General features: G+C 34.8%; 1 pseudogene; it reads right to left on the reverse strand.

Annotated features, from left to right (window-relative positions):
• Positions 1-308: 308 nt before the first annotated feature.
• Positions 309-1984, reverse strand: LOC102127280 (small ubiquitin-related modifier 3 pseudogene; annotated as a pseudogene).
• Between the last annotated feature and the right edge of the window lie 20002 nt (positions 1985-21986).

The following is a 21986-nucleotide window of genomic DNA, read 5'->3' on the forward strand; positions in this document are numbered from 1 at the left end:
TCTTCCTTCCTTCACAGTTTGTTAACCATAGGAAAAAAAAAAAACCGTTAAATAAACATTAGGCATTATTGTTAAATAAACAGTAGCTATTATTGTGGATTTGTCTGTTTTCCTTTGTAATTTTCTTCCTCTCCTGCTTCCTTTCTTTGTTCCTTCCTTCCTTTTCATCTTCCTGCTTTTTCTATAATATGACCTTAAATTTGATATTATATATTTTCATCAGTTGACAATATTTCCTAATTTTTTATTATAAGTTCATCTTTGCCTCATGTACTATATAGATCTTATTTGATGCTAGTGTAATTGACTTTTTTTTTTTGACAGAATACCAAACTATATTTACTGTTTACAGTAGTAAAGGACAACAAATAATGTACAAATTGGTGAATAAACACAACAGAGCCAACAAACATCCCACCCGAGCCCATACAGCAAACAGGAAATGAGAACATTTCAGCAAGATTTCAAGCAAGCAAGAGATGATGGGTGGTGGTTCAGGTGACTATAAAAAGGCAGAGAATGGCCACCAAGCAACAATGGAGCCTCAGGGAACGAGAGTAGGCAGAACTATGAAAATGTTTAATTGGTATAGATCCCAAAATATTTCACAGAACTGAAATCACCAGACTAATGCATAAATTCAATACATATTTGGAAAGCAGCATGGCACAAACCCACGAGAAGAACATGAAGTCATCATTCCATGGGTTCATTTGTAACCACACTTGGAGGTAGCTCTTTTACACGACAACGTAACTGCAAATTCAGCAATACTTAATCTTACTTTTTTAAGTATAGACCATAATTATTCATCAGAAGCAAATACTGGAAGAAATCTGAGGCCACAACACCATTACCAAATGAGAAATGTGGGAATTTCTTCAATATTAAGAGGAAGAGAAAAGCCAATTTTGGTTGTGCCAGTCCTTGCCTGTGTACCAACGCCAGGTACTGAGCAGAGAGTGGGGTGGGAGGGATGGCAGGGGGGTGGGTCCTGGGCCTCAGACCCCGAGATTACATGCTTGAGGGCCAGAGAGCACGTGGGGTCAAATTACCAAAGGACCCAGTTATTTTTTAACCTTTGAAGAAGCATTCCAGTATTTTCCCTTCAACTTTTCCATATACTGACAAAGCATACATTTGCAATATTTAGCATTTTAATCACCTGTGCCTGTAACAGCAAGTGACAGTCTATCCTCCCTACCCACCTTGCCCCCATTACCTGTCCAAGAGCCGCACCCCCACTGCGGGAAACACCAATTCTCTGTGTGACTGGAGTGAGCGGGGGAGAGGCAGCAACTCAGGAGTCAGGTCCCTGACCAGACTAAAAGCGAACATTCAGGCTATAATTCTGGGGTTAAAAAATGTTTTAGGTGGGGGGAAAAACACAAATGAATACACAAAAAAACCCAAAATACCTTGCAACTCATTTTACCTGAACAAAGATAACAATTCTGATTGACCCAAGTTAAGTTACAGATTAATCCCTGCAGATATAGTTTCGAGTTGCACTTGAAGTACGTCAGAGAGAGGAAAATCATTGTGGTGAATATCCTCGAGTTTCCGCAGAAGCCTTTGTGGTCGGCATGGTCACGTGCTCACCATTCAACAGCAATGCAAGGACCGACGGCCCGGGCTGGGGACGGGCCCTCTCGAAACCATGTCCTGCCAGGCTGCTCTGCGGCGCACCTCCTGTCTGCTGCTGGAACACGTCAATGGTGTCCTCGTCCTCCATCTCCAGCTGTGCTGGAGTGTCGGTTTCATTAATTGGCTGCCCGTCAAACCTGAATCTAATCTGTCTCATTGACAAACCCTGCCTCTCGCAGTAGGCCTTCATCAGCTTGCTCAGTGGCGTGTGCCTCGTGATCTTGAACTGCACCACGGAGCCGTCCTGCTCGGCCACCTTCAGGTTGATGTGGTCATTCTCTGTCTTCACGCCCTCCTTGGGCTTCTCCTCGGACATGGCTGCGCGGGCGGCGCCGGCAGGCGGCGCGGGGGAAGCAGCACGGAGCAGGCAAGTCACGCTCTCGGCCCCGCCACTCTCCCTGTAATTGACTTTTTAAGAAATATTCGAAGGGAGTTTTTAGTTATTCTTCTGTAATTGATTTCTAGTTTAGTTTCTCTGTGATTAGAAAACATACTCTGTATGATTTCAGTTCATTGAAATTTGTTACAACTTATAGTCATTTAAAAAATGTTCAATGTTTATTTAAAGGTTTTTTCTTGTGGTTTTTACGTTCAAAACACACTACATTCTTATTTTTTCTTCTTGTTGTGTTATTTTCAAAGACAAGTTTGTTAAAGTAGTCACCATTATTGTGGAGTTTCTATTTCCCTTTGTAATTTTAGCATATTGCTTTATGAGTTATGAGGTTATGTTCTTGGAGGCACATACATTTAGAAATGTTATATTTACTAAAACTTTTATTATCAGTAGCTATCTTTATCTCTAGTGATTTTTTAAAATTTTATTTTAAAGTTTACTTTTAATACAGGCATACAGCTGACCATTGAACAATATGGGGGTTAGGGACAGTGATTCCCTGTACAGTAGACAATCTGTGTATAACTTTTGACTTCCCCAGAACTTAACTACTAATAGCCTTATGTTGACCAGAAGCCTTGCCAATAACATAAACAGATTTTGTATGTTATATGTAATATGTATTGTATTCTTACTTAAAGTAAGCAGAGAAAAGGCTCTTAAGAAAATTATAAGAGGAAAATATATTTACTACTTATTATGTGGAAGTAGATTGTCATAATGCCTTTATCCTTGTCTTCTTTATGTTATGTAGGGTGGGGAGAAGGAGGAAAAGGAGAGGTTGTTCTTGCTGTCTCAGGGGTGGAAGAGGTGGAAGAAAATCCACACATTAAGTGAACCTTTGCAGCTTGAATCTGAGTTGTTCAAGGGCTAACTGTATTCGTTCTGTTAGTCATGATTTTCCAGAGAAAAAATCAATTACATATCTATACAAAAGCACACAATGTATGTGTGTATATATACATATATACATACATACACACACACATACACACACATATATATATATATAGAGAGAGAGAGAGAGAGAGAGAGTGAGAGAGAGAGAGAGATTGAGAGAGATTTATCATGAGAAATTGGTTCATTTAATTACGGAGGCTGAGAAGTCCCAAGATCTCTATTTAGCAAACTGAAGATGCAGGAGAACTGATGGTATAGTTTCAGTCTTAGTCTAAAGAACTGAGAAGGAAGAATATTGATGGTGCCAGTTCCAGTCCAAGTCCAAAGGTCTTTGGGGAAGGCTGAGAGAAAGATTACTATTATTCATTTTTGACAATTTACTGGGGTCCTTCCTCGATGGGACCAAGCCTTGCCCTCATTAGAAGGATTCTGGATCTGTAAACTGGCTTGTCTGGGAATTGATTGGGAGGTCATGACTCTTCATTTTTATGACTCAAATTAGACTTCTGTTCACTTGACCTAGAACTTTTCTGTTCATAAAGGTCAAGTAAGAATTTAGTAGGCCTCCTTTCTATTTCACTTTTAGGAACACCAATAATTAAATAGCCAATGCCATAGGTCAGTTCAAGGCCAAGTATTCTGACTGTTGCTTTGACTCTGCTGTCCATCACAGTAACCATACCCATCTTGCCTTGGAGATTGAATCCTGCCTTTTGACTCTTGCCATCCAGGATCCAACTACTCCCATTACATTTAGGTTTTCTAATGTAGTGACTTCAGCTCCCACTGTGAGGTCTGCTCCACAGAGAAGAGTAATCACAAAGATTTTCAAGAATGCTGAGACTTCACTTACAAATTTATTTCCTCACAGTATCGGTCAGTGGTATGTCTTCTGGACCTTCCCAATATGAGTGAATGGATCTTAAATGGTAAATCCACTCTAACATTCCAATCTCCGTAAGACTGAATTCTTTCCACTAAGTAAAACCAAGGCATGTCTGGCATTTTTACTTTGCTCACTGTGGGCCACCTTTTGTTCCATTTTTCAGTTTCAGCTAAACAAACTTTTAAAATCCCTCCTAACTCCCAAAGCTTTAACATTAAATGCAGAATCTCTGCTCAGTGACTCTATGCCAATACATTCAGCCTGATCCACCATTATTTGTCTTTCACTATTATCTCGCACCCCTTATACCAGTTTCCACACATGTCCCCCAGATTTCTGTCTATATAAAGTAGAAAACTCAAGTAGTTCTTCTTGAGTATAGCACATACCCTCAGTGGTTACACTTTTTACCTTACCTCTAGGGGAATGCTGGGACATAAGTCTAGCTACAGGTCTAGAAGCAAAGAGAGGTGGTGGGGTGGGTTCTGAGGAGAATCAGCATTGCCTTGCTTAGCATCTGCCTCAGGGGTGGCTATTTCAGTTTCTTTAGGCAAAGCACCAGCAATCTCCTTAGAAGAGGGTAGAGAGGCTACTTCCTTGAGGTTGGAGAGATCCCCTCTAGTGGGGCTGGGGAGGTCTTGTCTACTGTCAAAGAAGACTCATCAGAATTTAGGAGCTTAATGTCCCTAGCTTCATCTGGGTCTTCCAACTTACAGGATCCTATTCTTTCCGAATCAATGTCCTTGCTTTAACAGTAGACACCCTACCAAAGTGAGAAAATGTTTACCTCCTATCTCATTGAATGTTTTTACTGACCCTCTCAATAATTCTTCCATGTCTTTTTATCTTATATATGTTTTATACTTTTCTTCTTCTTGCATTTTTATGTCATTTCAACAGATTAGTTTTGCATCTTAACATTTCTTCAGTTAGGTCTCAGTTAGGTAAAGTAAAGTTTTTTACTTTACCCATTGTCTTTTAAATTTTATTTATCTTATTATTAAAAGCCACATATAATCCCAATTTTATAAAAATATCAATATTTAGAAGACCAGAAACAACTTTTTCAAAAAGCAAGAGATTTCTAAGAAGTGCTAGACTAAGAAATTTTCATTTTAATCTACATGCTTTCTATAATTTTGAAATTTTCCATTATGAGCTTGTATAACTCTTGTAACCATGGAAGATTCTACATTTTTAGAAGAAAGCAATCTATTTTGATAACATTTTAAATGTTAATATCTTTATCTTCTTAGATATTGTTTCTGTTATTAAGTTAATCCCTGTGTAAGCATGGTTTCCTGACAAAATAGTTTTTGCATCTAAATCCCTACAGACTGACCTGGCTAATTATATAGTCATATAATTGGACAAAACTTAGTATTTTCTAGATGATAATTAAAATTGCAAGCCTTTTTTCTTCATTGCGTGAATGTTAACACCTAAATGTTTGTACATTTCTTTACCTTTCAAGTGTGAAATTAGAGTAAATGGGCCACTAACTGGTCCCTGGAATTAGAATAATGACCAGCTAACTGGACTGTTAAGTCTCTACATTCACTGTAACTGCTGAGAATTTGATAGGTGATTATTTAATACAGTTTCAAATGATCTTCCACTATACTGGAAGAACTAGTATATGTCTCAATAATGCCTGATCAACTTCAGGATTTTTTGATATTTCACTAAACAATACATTTACCCTAGTTGCCTGTTTTATTGAAAGAACTCATAAAATGTTAGGTAGAGAAAAATTACCACACATATGAAAGGGAAATCTATATTCTTTGTGTTGAGTATACTTTTCTCTGGCAGAGGACATAGTTTAAAAAGTTAACCATTTTTGAGGAATATTAAAGGAATAGATTATTTGCTTTTATGAACAAAATCCAAAACAAATGACACATGGCTGTCCGAGGATGTACTTGTTTGATTTTTTTTGAAACTCAGGTTTAAACTTCTTTATTTCAAACGTCACTCATTATTTCAGAATAATGCCTAGATTTGTTTCACAGGCTAAAATCATTGCAGTAACAGATTAGAAAAACAGTCAATTGCCATTCTAATAAAAAGCTTTTGGTAAGAGGCTCATTTACAAGTCCTGAAAGAATGAAATAGACTTAGTCACTGAATCACTTAGTAATACATTTTAGAAAAGTCATGCAAATCATATCACATCTTCAGATAATACACAGTGGCTTAGTACCTCTATGGCTTCAAGAACTACCTTGGTTGGAACTATAAAAGCATATTATAATCCCATAGATTCTGGTATATCAGGATGTGTGTGTTAGTGTGTGTGTGCTGTATACATGTATGTATGTGTGAAAGAAAAAGAGACATAGTAAAAAGAGAGCCAGAGATTGAGAATGAGTAAGAAGAAAAGAGGAGAGTTGATTCTTACTGTTAAACACAGGATTCTGAGTAAGAGTCAAAAGCTATTAATCTTTGAATTAAAGAGAGAAAGCATTTCCTAATATATGCAAAATGGCAGTCTGGAATTAGGAATGCTATCTATTTGTTCTAAATAGCGCAAATATAAATAACATTAAGATTTCAATCTATAAGAAGGCCTCAGTGACAAGATCTAAATAGTTATAGTAAACAAGTTATAGTAAACAATTATTAGAAAACATAATTTTGTGTGGGAAAAATGTGTAAATACCAACTGCCTTGATTCAGCCTGGATTAGAATTATAACAAATCACAGGTCACAAGACACCATGGTATTTGATGAGAAGAAAAGAAGGTTGTAGAAACAATTGCTTTTGAGAATGCAATGCACTGTTTAATACTAAAATTGCCAGAAAATGTAGAGGACATCCAGTCAGATTTCAGAAAAACAATAATTTTATAGTAAAACTGTGCTCAAAATATTGCATGGAATATAATTATGCTAAAAATAATTTGCAGTTTTCTGAAATTCAGATTTAACTGTGCATCCTATATTTTTATGTGCTAACCCTGGAAACTCTATATTTGACATTAACTGATAAAAATAAATAATAGAGATAATATTGATACATATTCATGAATTTTAAAAAACATAAAATAATTTTCCTGATGGTGCTAAAGCCAGGTGTTTTAAAAACAAAAAAATGCTGAAATGTGATTTTAAGTCAGTTGTTATAAAGACCCAAGGAATAAATAATAGTAAGCAGTCAAGTTACATAACTTGCCTTTCTATGGAACCTTTATTTTGTCATTTTTAAACTTGAATTTCTGCTTGGATTTTCTTTTTTAAGCAAGAAGGGCAAGAAGCTCTCCTGTGATCTGCTTTCTATTACAAAATAATTATCTCTTATAGAATGTAACATTTACTTAAGGCTTTGATTATTGTAAAGCTTAGTTTATGTATATGTTTGTTATGGTCAATTATAAGGATGGAAATTTTACTTTTTGAGAATATACCTGTTTGAATTTGAGTTTATTTACCTAAATTGTAGTATACATACTAACACTAGAATCATTAACTAATTTTCGACAATTTAACTTCCAACACTATTGTGTATAAGTGGCATGAATTTACTTGCTGGGCATCATGACCCTGAGCTGATTTTCTTTCTACACGTCTGCATGCAAATGGTATATTTTATGATTTTAGCAGATTCATTTCCAAACACAAAATGAAGCATGCTTTAACAGTTGTAACAGCATTATTCTAATGTCTGAAAATAGGCAGTGTATCTGTGAAAATACATTTACAAACTTTATATTGTAAAATACCTATTGAGGGTAGCATCAGTATTTCCTATGCTCATTTCTACCTTTAAACTTAGACCAATTCTTTTCCCTAGCCTAAAATATTTGTTTCTGAGCTTCTACCTCTGCAAATTCAGCTCAGCCTTCAGAGCTTGGATAAAGATATACAACCATGTGATTAAAAAAAAAATTCTCTGCAGTTTCAGCTTATGGTGATCTCTCCATTTTTCTTCATTCTCAAAATAAGTGTGGTCTCCACTACCTATGCTCACACATACTGATTTTATTTTATTTTATTTTATTTTTTTGAGATGGAGTTTCACTCTTGTTGCCCAAGCTGGAGTGCAATGGTGCAGTCTCAGCTCACTGCAACCTCTGCCTCTCGGGTTCAAGCAATTCTGCCTCAGCCTCCTGAGTAGCTGGGACTACAGGCACGCACCACCACACCTGGCTAATTTTTTGTATTTTTAGTAGCAACGGGGTTTCACTATGTTAGCCAGGCTGGTCTTGAACCCCTGACCTCAGGTGATTCACCACAGCCTCCCAAAGTGTCGAGTTTGCAGGCATGAGCCACCACACCCAGTCTTTACTTTTATTTTAAATATCTCTTGAGATTTACTTCCTCACCAGAATTATATGCAACCAAAGAGCAGGTATTATTGTTCTCTATCTTCTTTTTTACAGCACTCATTCATTAATTCATTTAATAAATATTTATTGAGTTGCTACCATGTTCTAGGTTTGTGCAATATGGTAGGAATTCAACCATTGTTTAGATTCATTGGAATTTGTAATCTGACGGAATCGATATTGTTGTTAAATTCTAGTCCCACAAAGGTATGAATATCATGATCTTAATATCCCTGGAATATTGTAAATAACTAAAAAGAGGTTGTGGAATGGAACAAAAGAAAGTCTCCAATGACTCATATTATTATTATTATTATTATTATTATTATTATTACTATTAAGACAGAGTCTTGCTCTGTCACCCAGGCTGGAGTGCAGTGGCGCGATCTCGGCTCACTGCAACCTCCGCCTCCCGGGTTCAAGCAATTCTCCTGCCTCAGCCTCCCAAGTAGCTGGGATTATAGGAGTGTGCCAACACACCTGGCTAATTTTTGTATTTTTAATAGAGATGGGTTTTCACCATGTTGGGCAGACTGGTCACAAACTCCTCACCTCAAGTGATCAGCCTGCCTTGTCCTCCCAAAGTGCTGGGATTACAAGCGTGAGGCACCACAATGGGCCAACTCATATATTTTAAAGGACTGGTTAATGTTTTTATTTTCTGTAGAAATGCAGAAGATTAATTCTTACATGAAACAAAGTACATTAGATTTTCCTTCTAAAACTCTCAGAAAAGCAGAAACAGTTATTTCATTTTGAATTTGTGACTGCATTTTGGTGATTTAGGGTGCACGAATCCAAACAAAATAATAATAGTTAAACATTCTTCTTTCATTGTATGTGGTGACTGTGGAAATAGCCACAAGTATTTGTTCAAGTAAGGAAACATAATTGAATATCAAGAGGAATGATTAGGTACACTTTGAAACCTGATTATTCTTCATGGATTAAGGCGTAAATGTATGAAAAAAGTATGAAATGTATGAAAAAATAGTTTAGTTTATCCTACAGTTTAAAAACTGTCTCGGGCTCCTTTTTATATTCAATATGCTTCTCTAATTTAATATTTCATTTCATCTGTATAGTAAGAAGTGGTTCATTATTTTGGAAATTATGCCACTCATTAAAATATTACATTATGTATATAGAACATTGTTGTAGATAGAAAAACAGAGAATTCAGTATTTGAAAACCTGATCAGCTGCTGTGCATATTTATCTTATTCTAGCCTAGATGATTTCAAAGGCATTTTCTTATACAGAGTCATCACAGAAGCAAATAAAAGTCCAGCTTCTGAATTTCTATTTGTATTATTACTATCTAATGAATTCTGTTTTACAGCAGGTGTCAAATCATATCTGTTGTTTTGCAATCGAGTATGAATAGAAGATGTATTGCTATTGCAAATGAATCTAATATGAAACTAATGAGCAGTAATGAGCAACTGTTTTGTCATTATTGAGGCAACCACTGAGATGCTAATAAACTCTCATTTTTGCTCTTTAGAAAAAGCAGTGACCAGGATTTATAACATGGCCTTAATATCCCCAAAGCCTGAGGCAAAAATAAATAAATAAATGAATAAATAAATAGTGAAATCCTAAACTGAGAATAATTTAGTCATTTTCTATATGATGGTCTTCTCTCTTATTAAAATGATCTAGTTATAATGCCTTTCAAGAATTTCTATAACTGAAAAAAAGATGAAGTATGGTTGTCCATTAAATGAATATGAAGTTGAGAAGATAGGCATCTTGCCTGGTTTTCCTTAATGTAAATATAATAATTCTAGAGTTTTTCACTTGCCATTTCTTTTATAGTATAATGAAGCTAATGCAGGCAACTTTTTAAAAAACTCAGTTACTTTAGAGGTAAAATTATTGAGGGACTTTTGTAATTAACCTTATTAATTTCTGTGAGTGGCCTAACTTGGTAAATAACCAAGAGTACTTATCACGCAGTATTATGGCCATATGTTTTATGTCTCTGCCTTCTCTACAATAGTGTAAGAGCAGGGAGCTCAATAAATATTTATAGGATGAATGATGAATAAATAATTGAATGCATGGGGGAAAAGCTAGTGCATTAAATTTGCATTCTTAGGTAGAAATAATGAGGTTTATTGTGTGTGCATGCGTTTGTGTGTGTGTGTGTGTGTGTGTGTGTGTGTATTAAATTTTTGTAGAGATGGAGTCTTCTTATATGGCTCAGACTGGTCTGAAACTCCTGGCCTCAAGATGATCCTCCTATCCTACCTCAACCTTCCAAAATGCTGGGATTACAGTCATGAGCCACTAACTGGCTATAATAGTTTTTAATACACATTTATTTAATGTGCCATAAGAGCTTAAGGACTTTACTTTATATTTCCAGATGAAATGTTTTAGTGTGTATGATTTATGTAACTTTGTTGCTTTAACTAATAAACTTATACTAACTCTAAAAACTAAGGATTTTCTGATGTTGGACTAATTTATTCTGAAGGTATCTGAAGTCAGTATGGATAGTTACATATGTTTGCTACAACTGATGGTTTTGATATATAACCCAAGACTTAATCAGTATTTAAAATAACATACAGGCCTCAGTAATAGTCTTTCAAAATTTGTATATATTTATATAAATTTTATAGGCTCAAAAGTTCACCCAGCTGATTAAAGATAATCAAAGCCCTGAATTATTAACTATCTTTGCTTTTATTAGGCTGTTGAAGACTTAAGTCTACAAACACAAAGCTATTTGATTTGAATAATTCAATATTTCTCACTTTAGGAAGACTTTTTCCTGTTTCTAATGAAGTTAACATTATGTGCATACATGTAGAAATTTTACGTTTTTTTCTGATATGTATTATCACACTACGTATAAATATTATAGTATATTTATAGCCTATAGGATCTACCAAAACTTGTAGTAAACATAAACAAAGAAGGAACTACTATTCGAATGTTTAAAACACACAAAAGAAGAGCATTCTATGGCCTGAAATACTATTTGACCCTGAAGATCCAAAATACTGCACAAAGATATTCTTATACAGAGTGAGGAAGTTGATTTAAGGTGGAGGTATTTGGCTAAATGGGCTGTGCCTTTGAAACTGTTCTGTGTCAAGTCCTTCTCCAAATGAACCCAAGTGTTCTGAGACCTCCCCACCCCCTTATATCTTATAATGTAACAACTGTCTAATAGATACAATTTTTTTTCATTTTTATTAATATACACACAATTCTACAAATTTCTAGGTTTTGGAATGTCTGAAAATTGAAAGTAAATTCTACATTTTGATCTTACAGTACAATTAACTATCCATACTGACTTCATATGTCTTCAGAATGAATTAGTCCAACATCAGACAATCCTTAGCATAGGCATCTATGTTATTTGGAAGATTCTTTTTCATAGACTTACTTGTTGCAGCCAACAATATCTGTGACTAATTGTACTAATCATAAATTCAAGTGAAGCAATGTCCTCAAAATACAACATGTAATTATTGTAGGTCTCTTATTCTCATGGTGATCTGAAGAACAGAAAGGATAGTTAACTGTGCCATATAGATAAAACTTATGGCTCGTCAGGGCCCATTCATTAAAGTAAAATAAAATTCACAATATAAACTTTAATTTTGCCAAGAGAATCTCCTATTGCTCAAAAATGTTAATAACTTTTAAAGAAATGTGCCCTAGCGATAACCTACATGTTTTAGGCTGTTTTCCATTGTTTCCCTGTCGTCATGGGAAAGAAATTAAAATTATAAATTATCTCCCAGATTAACAGTTGAAGTAATTCCTTCATGTATTTTTGAGAATGTATGTAAAAATACAATAGAGACTTTTAAAAACTGCTACTAAATCAAGAAAACATTTATCTTCACATTTTATTGATTGATTCTATTAGACATCAATTGCTTATATACTTCAGAGAATAGTAGCATAGTTTTTAAACAGTGCTAATTGTGGATAGGGTGGAAACATGATACTCATAATTTACAATTACTTATCATAGTAATACATGCATATAGTAACAATTAAAACAGCGCAAAAGGGTGTTTAATAAAAAGCAACAGTTCTGCTCAACCCTGCCCACCTTTTGGCTTGTTCCTGTCTTTCTTCAGTTATTACCTCCCTAATTCTTTTTTAAAAACAGAGGTGATATGTAGCCAGTGTGTCCCAGTCAGCATCCATTCTGAATATAGACTTCTGTTCTGATCATTATGTGTCTATGTCATAATAGTTATCGAATATTAAAGCTGTTTGACTAATACAATTTATATCCTAATTTCTTTCTTTTTTTCTTTTTCTTTTTTTTTTTTTTTATTGAGTATCTCCCTCTGTCATTCAGTCTGGAGTGCAGTAGTGTGGTCTTGGTTCACTGCAACCTCTGCCTTCCAAACCCAAGCCTGCCTCCCACCCACTTCAGCCTCCTGAGTAGCTGGGACCACAGGTGCATCCCACCATTGCCTGGCTAATTTTTGTAGAGACGGGGTTTTGCCATGTTGCCCAAGCTGGTCTCAGACTCCTAAGCTCAAGTGGTCTGCCCACTTCAGCTTCCAAAACTGCTGGGATTACAGGTGTGAGCCACTATACCTGGCCTACATCCCAGCTTCTTGATTTAGCACATTTAAGCCTTATCTGTTGACTCAGCATATGTAAGAAAATTTAGCTCATTCACAATACCGGTCCCTCTTACGTTTCCCAATTTGTGACAGTTGCATGATTTTAAAAATGTCTTCTTAACTTTAACTTTGTAACTTTAAATAATCCGTCACTTCAATGCATAGTAGTTTCCCTGTGTTTCTTATTGATCTTATTGCATCTCTCAACTCCCCATCACTGAGGATATTCTTAGGCCTTCTACCATTTCTTCCCATCATTTCTGCTTGGCATCTCCAATATTGATAATATTTGCATGTTTTTCAGCAGCCATATTGAAATCTTGTCTATTGGTTAATTAGATCTAGATCTAGTTATCATTATAACTATGTAAATATTTCCTTCTCTACAAATCCAGAGTCAAAATCCCTCAGCAACTCAAAGGAGAAATTTCCTGGCATCAGACAAAATGGATTATCTATTTTTTCTTTCCATTGATGGCTCAAAATAATACGTTACTGAGTTTGCTTCTTATTTGGATCAGAATTTCTTTTCTGGTTTTTGTTTTTCTTTTATATCTGGATTCATCTTTCTTTCCTTGTTAAGATAAGCAGCACATTAGCCATTTGATCGTATCCCTAGCTCGTTACTCATTCTACCTATTGAATGAATCTTTCTAAAATATTTGGAAAAAATATAATAAAAAATAGTACAGCAGGAAAAAAATGAAAACAATACAGTACAGCAACTATTTATATAGCATTTACATTTCATTAGGTATTATAATCTAGAGATAATTTTAAACATATGGGGGAATCTACATAGGTTATATGCAAATACCATGCCATTTTATACAAGGGACTTAAACATCTTACAATCTTTCAAAAATATTTGGAAAAAATACAATAAAAGTAGTATAATAATAACCTTTCTCTTTTTTGGAAGACATTCTTTCTCAAGTCTAGAGACTTCCTGTTCTAATTTTGACTGAAATTATTCTTAACCTTGTGAATACAGTTATATTCAATCAGTTGTAACCAATTCTCTTTATTCTCCTCAAGACATGAGTTTAAAAAAGTTAAACGCATATTTGACTTCCTTCAGGATATGACCACTACCTACAGTACAGAGATTTCCCTTCTAATTTACAAGTGCAATCGTTAGAGGAGCCTTTGGCTGTCGTCAGAGATTGGCCCTGCTTCTTACTCAGACTCTCACAGTTCTTGCTTATTCCTTGAGCTTTAACCAAGGAATAAGCAATTCTCTATTTTATCAGTTTTCAAAACACGGTCTGTGGACCTCTGGATGTCTACAGAACAATTTCAGGGAGTTTGTGAACTGAAAAATACCTTTATAATAACACTAAGCCATTATAGTCATCCCTCGGTTTCTGCAAGGGATTGGTTCCAGAACACCCCCATTCCCCACTCTGTCTCCTCATCCCCCAAGAATATGAAAATCCATTGGATGTTTAAGCCCCTTGTATAAAATGGCATAGTATTTGCATATAACTTATACACATCGCCCATATGCTCTATGTTACTTATAATACCTCATGCAATGTAAATGCTATATAAATAGTTGTTGCACTGTATTGTTTTTATTTGTATTATTTTTTATTCTTGTATTATTTTTCCAAATATTTTCAGTCTGTAGCTGGTTGAAATCTTGTGGTGCAGAACCAATAGATACAGAAGACTGACTGCACTTTGCTTATTTCTTTGTGTTGACATTTGCACTGATGGTGCAAAAGCAATGGTGGGTAAAAGTGCTGGCACCGTGGCATAAATCCAGGCAGTAGTACCAAACTGGACTCAGTAAAAAGAAAGCAAAGTGGTTTCACATAGAATGTTCTTGATGAAAATGTAACACTTATTATTTTGATTAAATCTTGATGCTTGAGTACTAGTTTTTTAATATTCTGTGTGACAAGACAGGAAGTACTTATAAAGCACTTTTGCTGCATACTCAAACAGAGTAAGCCTTGAGAAAAAGCACTTATACAGTTATTTGAGAAGTGAGCTGAACTAGACACCTTTTTTCATGGCATATCATTTTTATTTGAAAGAATGACTGACAAACTATGATTATGTGGAATTGGATATCTGGCAATATTTTTTCTTGATAATGAATGAAATGAAACTATTGCTTCAAGGAAAACAACTCACAGTATTTGTTGCCAATAATAAAATTTAAGCTTTTGAGAAAAAAATAAGTCTCTGGAAAATTTGTATCCACTACTGTGAGCTTGACAGCTTCTCAATAGTTATTTTCTATTGAGATTGGTGGTGATATTAATCAATGTGATTTTTAAAATGTATTTTGTAATGGAAGATCTACATAACTCAGTAAGCCATTATTTTCCAAACGACTAGTGCATGATGATATAAATCATAGATGGGTGAAAGAACCATTCAAAATTTAACATTGACCCATTGATTTCAATATACCAGTGTATGGAAAATTCACTGATATGATTTCAGAGTCCACATTGCAACTAACCTTACAGAAACTGCCATTTGTCATGTATCAGTGTATACCAAAGAAGAATACCTAAATGTGTCTGAAAAGATTATTAAAATACTTTTTCCCTGTCCTATTACATTTCTGTATAAGAACATATTTTCCTGATATTTTTAATCAAAATGAAGATATCACAACAAATTGAATACAGAAACATAAAATTCAGCTGTCTTTACTAAACTAGATATTAAAAGCAATTTTCAAAAGTGTAAGATGTCATTCTCATTTTTTTTGTTTGGGAAAATATAGGAATTTTTGTTAAAAATAGATGTTGTTTATGTTAAATATAATGAGTTTATTGTTTTTTGCAAAGTGAACTAATAAATTTTTTTTAGGTTTATTTCTAAAATATCAAATATTGAAGGATATAATCCATATAAACAAATGGTCTTTGGGATCTTTAGTAATTTTTATGAGTCCAAGGGGGCCCTGAGACCAAAACTCAGTGTTCTGGGAACCGCTGGTATTGACTTCTCGCCTGCAAAGACCTGAAATATTTGCCATATTCTTTATGCTTAGCTGAGTTTTTGTTTCTTGATCTTTCTATGTAGTTTTGTTCTTCTATCATTCATTCCAGTGGATCAGTGGTGTAAATGGAGATTGGCTGGTTATTTTATTCCTTTGAACTGTGTAGACAGTAGATGTTTTAGGTCCCCAAAAACCTTCATTTTGGAAAAATAATTACCTAGTTTACTTATAGATTATTAATTTTACCAGATTATTGACACTGATGGATGTCTCTATCTCTTTAAACTGATCAGTTTATGTTATAATGTTATGTCAATTTTACCATTTCCCCCTCCATTAGTAAAGGCTGTTCTCCTGGCAAAGTTACAGATTTTATTTTTTTCCCAGAAAGCTAACCATGACCTTACACCTTTCTGATTTAAAGAGGTGGGATCTTTTAAATTTCAATAACCGTAAAGTTTTCTTTAAGAAACTCAAATAGAAGCATCCATCGACATTTCTGGTAATTTTCTGAAGTAATAAGAAGAGGACAAAGATGGATACATCCTTTAAAAAGGGGAGCCTTTATCATGGTAGCATTGCTTCATCTTTTTCTATAAGACTTGAAAGGCTGTTTTCAGTAATTTATGTTAATGCTTTATTTTCGAAGTTTTCTTTCTTTCATAATCTCTTCACACTTTGACCAAGAACTGACCTTTCCCCCCTTTGAAATTTACCCTCCAACCTGCCCCTGTCTCCAGGCTAGCTTTTCATTAGGGAACATGGGAGACATACCCTGATGTTGCTATGCATTGCGCTCTGGTGGCAGGCCTCCTGACAAAAATCAAAGAGCTGCTAGTGCCATAAGGATGAACTCTGTGATCTCAGCCCCCTAAAGAGAAGCATCCCCAGAGAGAGGTTCAATTCATGTCAGAGTTAAATCTTAATTCATCTGAGAGCTGAGAAGCAGTCAGGCTTTTGAATATTTTTATTGAGAAACATTTTCCAAGTCACAGATCAAATTAATATTTCAGTTACTTCTTTGAATAAATCTAGTTCAAGGCAACAAACAAAGCCAATGGCTCATGTGCAATGCGATTTAGAAATAAGTTTTTAGCATTTTTAAACAGTTTTTGTTACTTTTTTTTTTTTTTTTTTAAAGCAGAGCAGGGACATGGCTTTTTCTAGAGATATATTGCTTTCAGGAGCTACCCATTGCTTAGCACAATTTAATTCTAGTGTAACTGTACTTGGGATTCTTAAATGCCATCAATGGGAATGCATGGAGTATACTCAGAGGAATTAGAGTCTTCCTTTTACTTTTATGAAGTTGAGTATCATACTAAGGTAAATAAGATTGTGTTACAATACTGGAACCTGTCTTAAAGTGGAAGTAAGTTGTTATAATTCTGGCTTCGAAAAGACTGAGTTTAATTTTGTTAAATGTTGAAACACGTATCTAACCTTCATGGGAAATGTCTTGTGGCCTTAAATTAAATGATAATATTTACTGAACACGAAAATATACCAGTTACTGTTCTAAGTAATTTACATGTATTAAATTATTTAACCAGTAGAACCACTTCATAGGATCAGTACTTTTTTGTGCCTATATTTTAGGCATGGAAACTGAGGTACTGAGAGTTGAAAGACTTTACCCAAGAGATTTGGTGTCAGAAATGAAATCAGAATGCAGGCACTTTGGCTGTAGAGAGTATGAATTTAACTACTACACTATTATTCCACTCTAGGTTGTCAATATGTAGTGATCATAAAGAAACAACACTGAATTCTGTTAACAGTTTGTGAGTTTTTCATTATTTCTCATGTTTAACTTTAGTGATTTATTTCCCTTTCACTGCAGAACAACTGAGATATTCATACCTTGGTATATGTTCCCTACTCTGGAATGCACTTCTTTCTTACTGTTCAAATTCAGCCCATTCTTTAATGCTCATTTCTCCATAAAACTGTATCTATTAATCAGATTCCCAAAATTAGAGATGGTATGGAACATAGTAGATTTCTAGAATGATTTCTTCTCAAACCAAGTAATTACTGAGGCAACACTGAATCCATTAACTTCTGATTGAAAACATGCTGTTACAGGGTACCTAATATCTTCTCTTCATAAACTTTTACTTAACTAAGAATTATTACCACACTAAACTAGACTGATGCCTTCGTTTTTTGACAGAAATTTAGGATTATACAACTATTTATTATTAATCTCCTGTTTATTCATATATCTGTGCTTTTGATGTATGTTTTAATGTACCACTCTTCTAGATGCTTGAAGATAAAATAATAAAGACACGGGGCTTGTCTTTACAAATCAAATTTTTTTTTTTTTTTTTTTTTGAGTTGGAGTCTCATGCTATCACCAGGCTGGAGTGCAGTGGCGTGATCTCGGCTCACTGCAACCTCCACCTCCCAGGTTCAAGCAGTTCTCCTGCCTCAGCTTCCTGAGTAGCTAAGACTACAGGAGTGTGCCACCATGCCAAGCTAATTTTTGAAAATTATTTATTTTATTTTTAGTAGAGACGGGGTTTCACCATGTTGACCAGGATGGTCTTGATCTCTTGACCTCGTGATCCACCCGACTCGGCCTCCCAAAGTGCTGGGAATTACAGGCGTGAGCCACCATGCCTGGGAAAATCAGATATTTTTAAGATGTCTAACCTAGACTAGGAGACTAGGGAATGGTTCACTAACAGTAATGTTAATGTCTGTGAACTAACACGTGAATGTTATGTGTCTATGAACATTCTTTGGACCCTAGTTCGATAAATGCCACAAGGTGAATAAACTCTACTTCCCTTAGACTTTGTTAGCCCACCAGCATTCATCTGTCCCAACAGCTATTTGTAATGCTTTTGCTTGGGTAACTATATCCAGATTCTTCACGACAGTGCCTCCACATCTCACCACTTCTTTGCTTTTTTTTTCCTAAAATATAATTTACATTGAGTAATATTTACCTTTCATTTAATGTAGTTCCATAAGTTTGGCAAATGCACACAAATCATGTAACTGCTACCAGATTAGGATATAAAGTCATACTGCATATTTAAAACTTAATTTCCTAAATGGATGTGTAAGTAGAGGTACTGATGGTGGGGAGAGTTACTAGTAAAATTTGGTACACTCAGAGGGTCTGCCTCTTACGGCTGAAGAGTGCTCATGGGTTCACTGGTAAATATAGAATCTATTCACACTAGAGGCAAAGAATAGAATGTAGATTAAAGGTTTTTTTTTAAGTAATTCTTGACATTCTCTTTCAGGAAGTGAATTTTGGAATATTCAAGTACGTCTTTTTTTTCTTATCCATCCCTATGGACATGGGAATTCATAAAATTCCTATTCCCAACTCTTCATAAACTTAACATATGATTTGTGTTCTCTACTTTTGTTTAATCATGTGTGTGTGCTTGTGTGTGTGTGTGTGTGTATGTCTGTGTGTGACTATCATAAAGGGAAAATAAAAGGAACAGATTACATACTGAGTCTTTTCCCATGTGAACAGCTATAAAGTATTTTCTAAACAACAAAGTATTATTGAAATATAAGATATTCTTATACTTCTCTCATTTTCACAATAGCGCTCAGCAAAAAATGGACAAAAGTTTTCATTTAATGAGTTCTTTTTAATTGATTGAATGATTGCTTCCATATGTGTGAGCTCTTCTGTAATACTAGACAAGTGATACTGGAGTGAGATTTACTTTAATATTAGGCTTAGAGCTGTTTTCTGATGATCTTTTTGATGATAAGTATAAAAAGTTGCTATGCCATTTTGAAAGGCAAACTTTAATGTATTTCTGCCTGTGATCTGGTCCTATCATGTGGACAATATTTACCCTGAATAATTCTTTTCTTTCAGCTCAGTATGACATACTCGTTTTCAGTACAAGATAGGTCATGTTTATCTGTTGCACTGTCTATGGTCCAGTGATCTCTTTTGTAGTCTAAGGGGAACTGTATGAAGACTGAACTGTGTCAAGGAGACTAAGAGTGTTAAAGTTCACGAAGAAATCAAGATAAGCCTTTGCAGAAACAAGAGGGAGTTAAAATTAGTATGAATTGATTTCCTACCCCCTTTTCAGAAATTGTTCTCACATGTTGAGAGTCTTTGGCCATTTATGTTATGCTCTGTGTTAAGACTGTGACATGACTATGCCAGAGGATGGCCAAGGTCAACAATGTGACCTATTTTTATTTTTTCTTAATAGGAAAAAGTTGCCATTCTTTTCCAACACTAGCAGAATCTTTCTGTGTGTGGCTTTGCAGACTCCTTTTTGTGAACATTTCACATCTTTTCCTTTGATTAAGCTTGTTAGATTTCAGACCTCCTTGAACTTTAAACTTCTCATTTCCAGCTTTTCCAGTTAGATGTTCTAAATCGAGTGATCTATTATACAATATTATTAGCTTATCTGTCCTTTGGCCATTCATTATTCATTTAAGATATATTTTTCTTAAAATAATAAAACAAACAGGAGATAAACATTGTTTTAAATCATTTCTATTTAAAATTGAATGAGTCTGTTTACAAGTTTGAATTACCTAAAACAGATAAAAATCCATTTATTATATGAATACTTTATACATCTCAGCTTATCTTTCAGATTTTCTTAAGCTCTGAGTTACAAAGAGGTCCTAGTTGTTTATTGATTACATCAGTGGCACTTTATTGGTTTGATCTTGAATCGGCCTAATGGATTACTAATGTATTAAAAAATAATATATCATCAGTCACTATGAAAACAACATTTTTATTAAACCACGAAATATTTAGTAGATTGAAGTCATATGATCACCAATTAAAGACAAAATTAAGGCAAACATTTCTTTTTCAAAATGTTCAAGCAATTAACTTAATGTTTCAACTCACTTTTTGTGTATGAACATAATAAAGTGATATTAGAATTATATTAAGAAATATTGCCGTGAGACTTTGTCAAGATGGAAGGCTTAACTGATAAAATACCACCCAATCACTTTCTGGACACAAACAGAGAAAAATTCTAGAAAAATATAAAATTATTTAAATGTATATTTGAATGTGAATCCAATAAATGGAAAGCTTTGGTGCCAGAAACAAAGACTGAAATCAGACAGAGTAGTGAGCCATCACTGAAGCTGGGTGGTTCATGGGGGTCTCAGACCATTGAGGCTTTGTGTAAAGGTGATAAGGAATTGGATCCATGCAAATCGGGGTACTGAAACTGAGTTAGTAAGGGTTGCTATGTTCAGGAAAGTGGGAATAGAGAAAAAAAAAACCCTCTGTTTGCTGGACTGGGAGCAATAGGAAGAAACTGGTATTTTCCAGGTATTTGGGTGGGAAAAATTAGGAGCTAGAATATGCAACTCTAATTTGTGTTTTGAATAAATACAGAGTTTGTATTAATCAGGGTTCTCCAGAGAAATATAATACTTATGGCTATAGAAGAAGCTTATTATGGGAATTAGAACTAAAGAGGCTGTAAATTCCCACAACATGCTCTTTGTACACCAGAGAACAGGGAAATTGGTGGGGTAATTCGGTTCAAATCTGAAGGCCTGAGAACCAGGGGAGTTGAAAGCCTGGGAAGAGGTGGAAGCAGGTGGAGGTGGTATTGGTCTGTGTCTCAAAGTACCAAGTTCGGAGAACCAGGAACTCTAATGGCTTAGGGCAGAATAAGATGGATATTCCAACTCAAGAAGAAAGAGGCTTTGCCCTTCCAATACCATTTCATTCCGTTTGGATGCTGGATGGATTGGATGATGCTTCCCCACATTGATTAGGGTAGATCTTTCATGCTTAGTCTACTGATTCAAATGCTAATCTCTTCCAGAAATACCCTCGCAGACACATCCAGAAATAATGTTTTATTAGCTATCTAGGCATCCTAGCTCAGTCATGTAGACACATAAGATTAGCCATCACAGAGCTCAAATTCACACTGACTGCACTTGCTGGTAGAACTACAACATAGGACTTAACCCATTGCTGAAGGTAAAATATCTCAAGAAGTAGAAATAATAAAACTATGTGAAGAGATTTTAACATAAATATGTTGAAAATGTTAAAGAGAAAATGAAAGAGAAAACATAAAACTTGAATAGGACAGTATGAAAATGAAAAGTTTTTTTTTTTAACTTTTAATTATAATGTACGTACAGTGAAACTCACCCTTTTTTTATACAGTCCTGCAAGATTTGGCAAAGTTATGTATAGTTGTGTAATCACCACCATTACAATCAAGACACAGGACAGTTC

Source organism: Macaca fascicularis, chromosome 13 (genome assembly GCF_037993035.2).
Source record: "Macaca fascicularis isolate 582-1 chromosome 13, T2T-MFA8v1.1".
In the NCBI taxonomy this organism is placed as follows: Eukaryota; Metazoa; Chordata; class Mammalia; order Primates; family Cercopithecidae; genus Macaca; species Macaca fascicularis.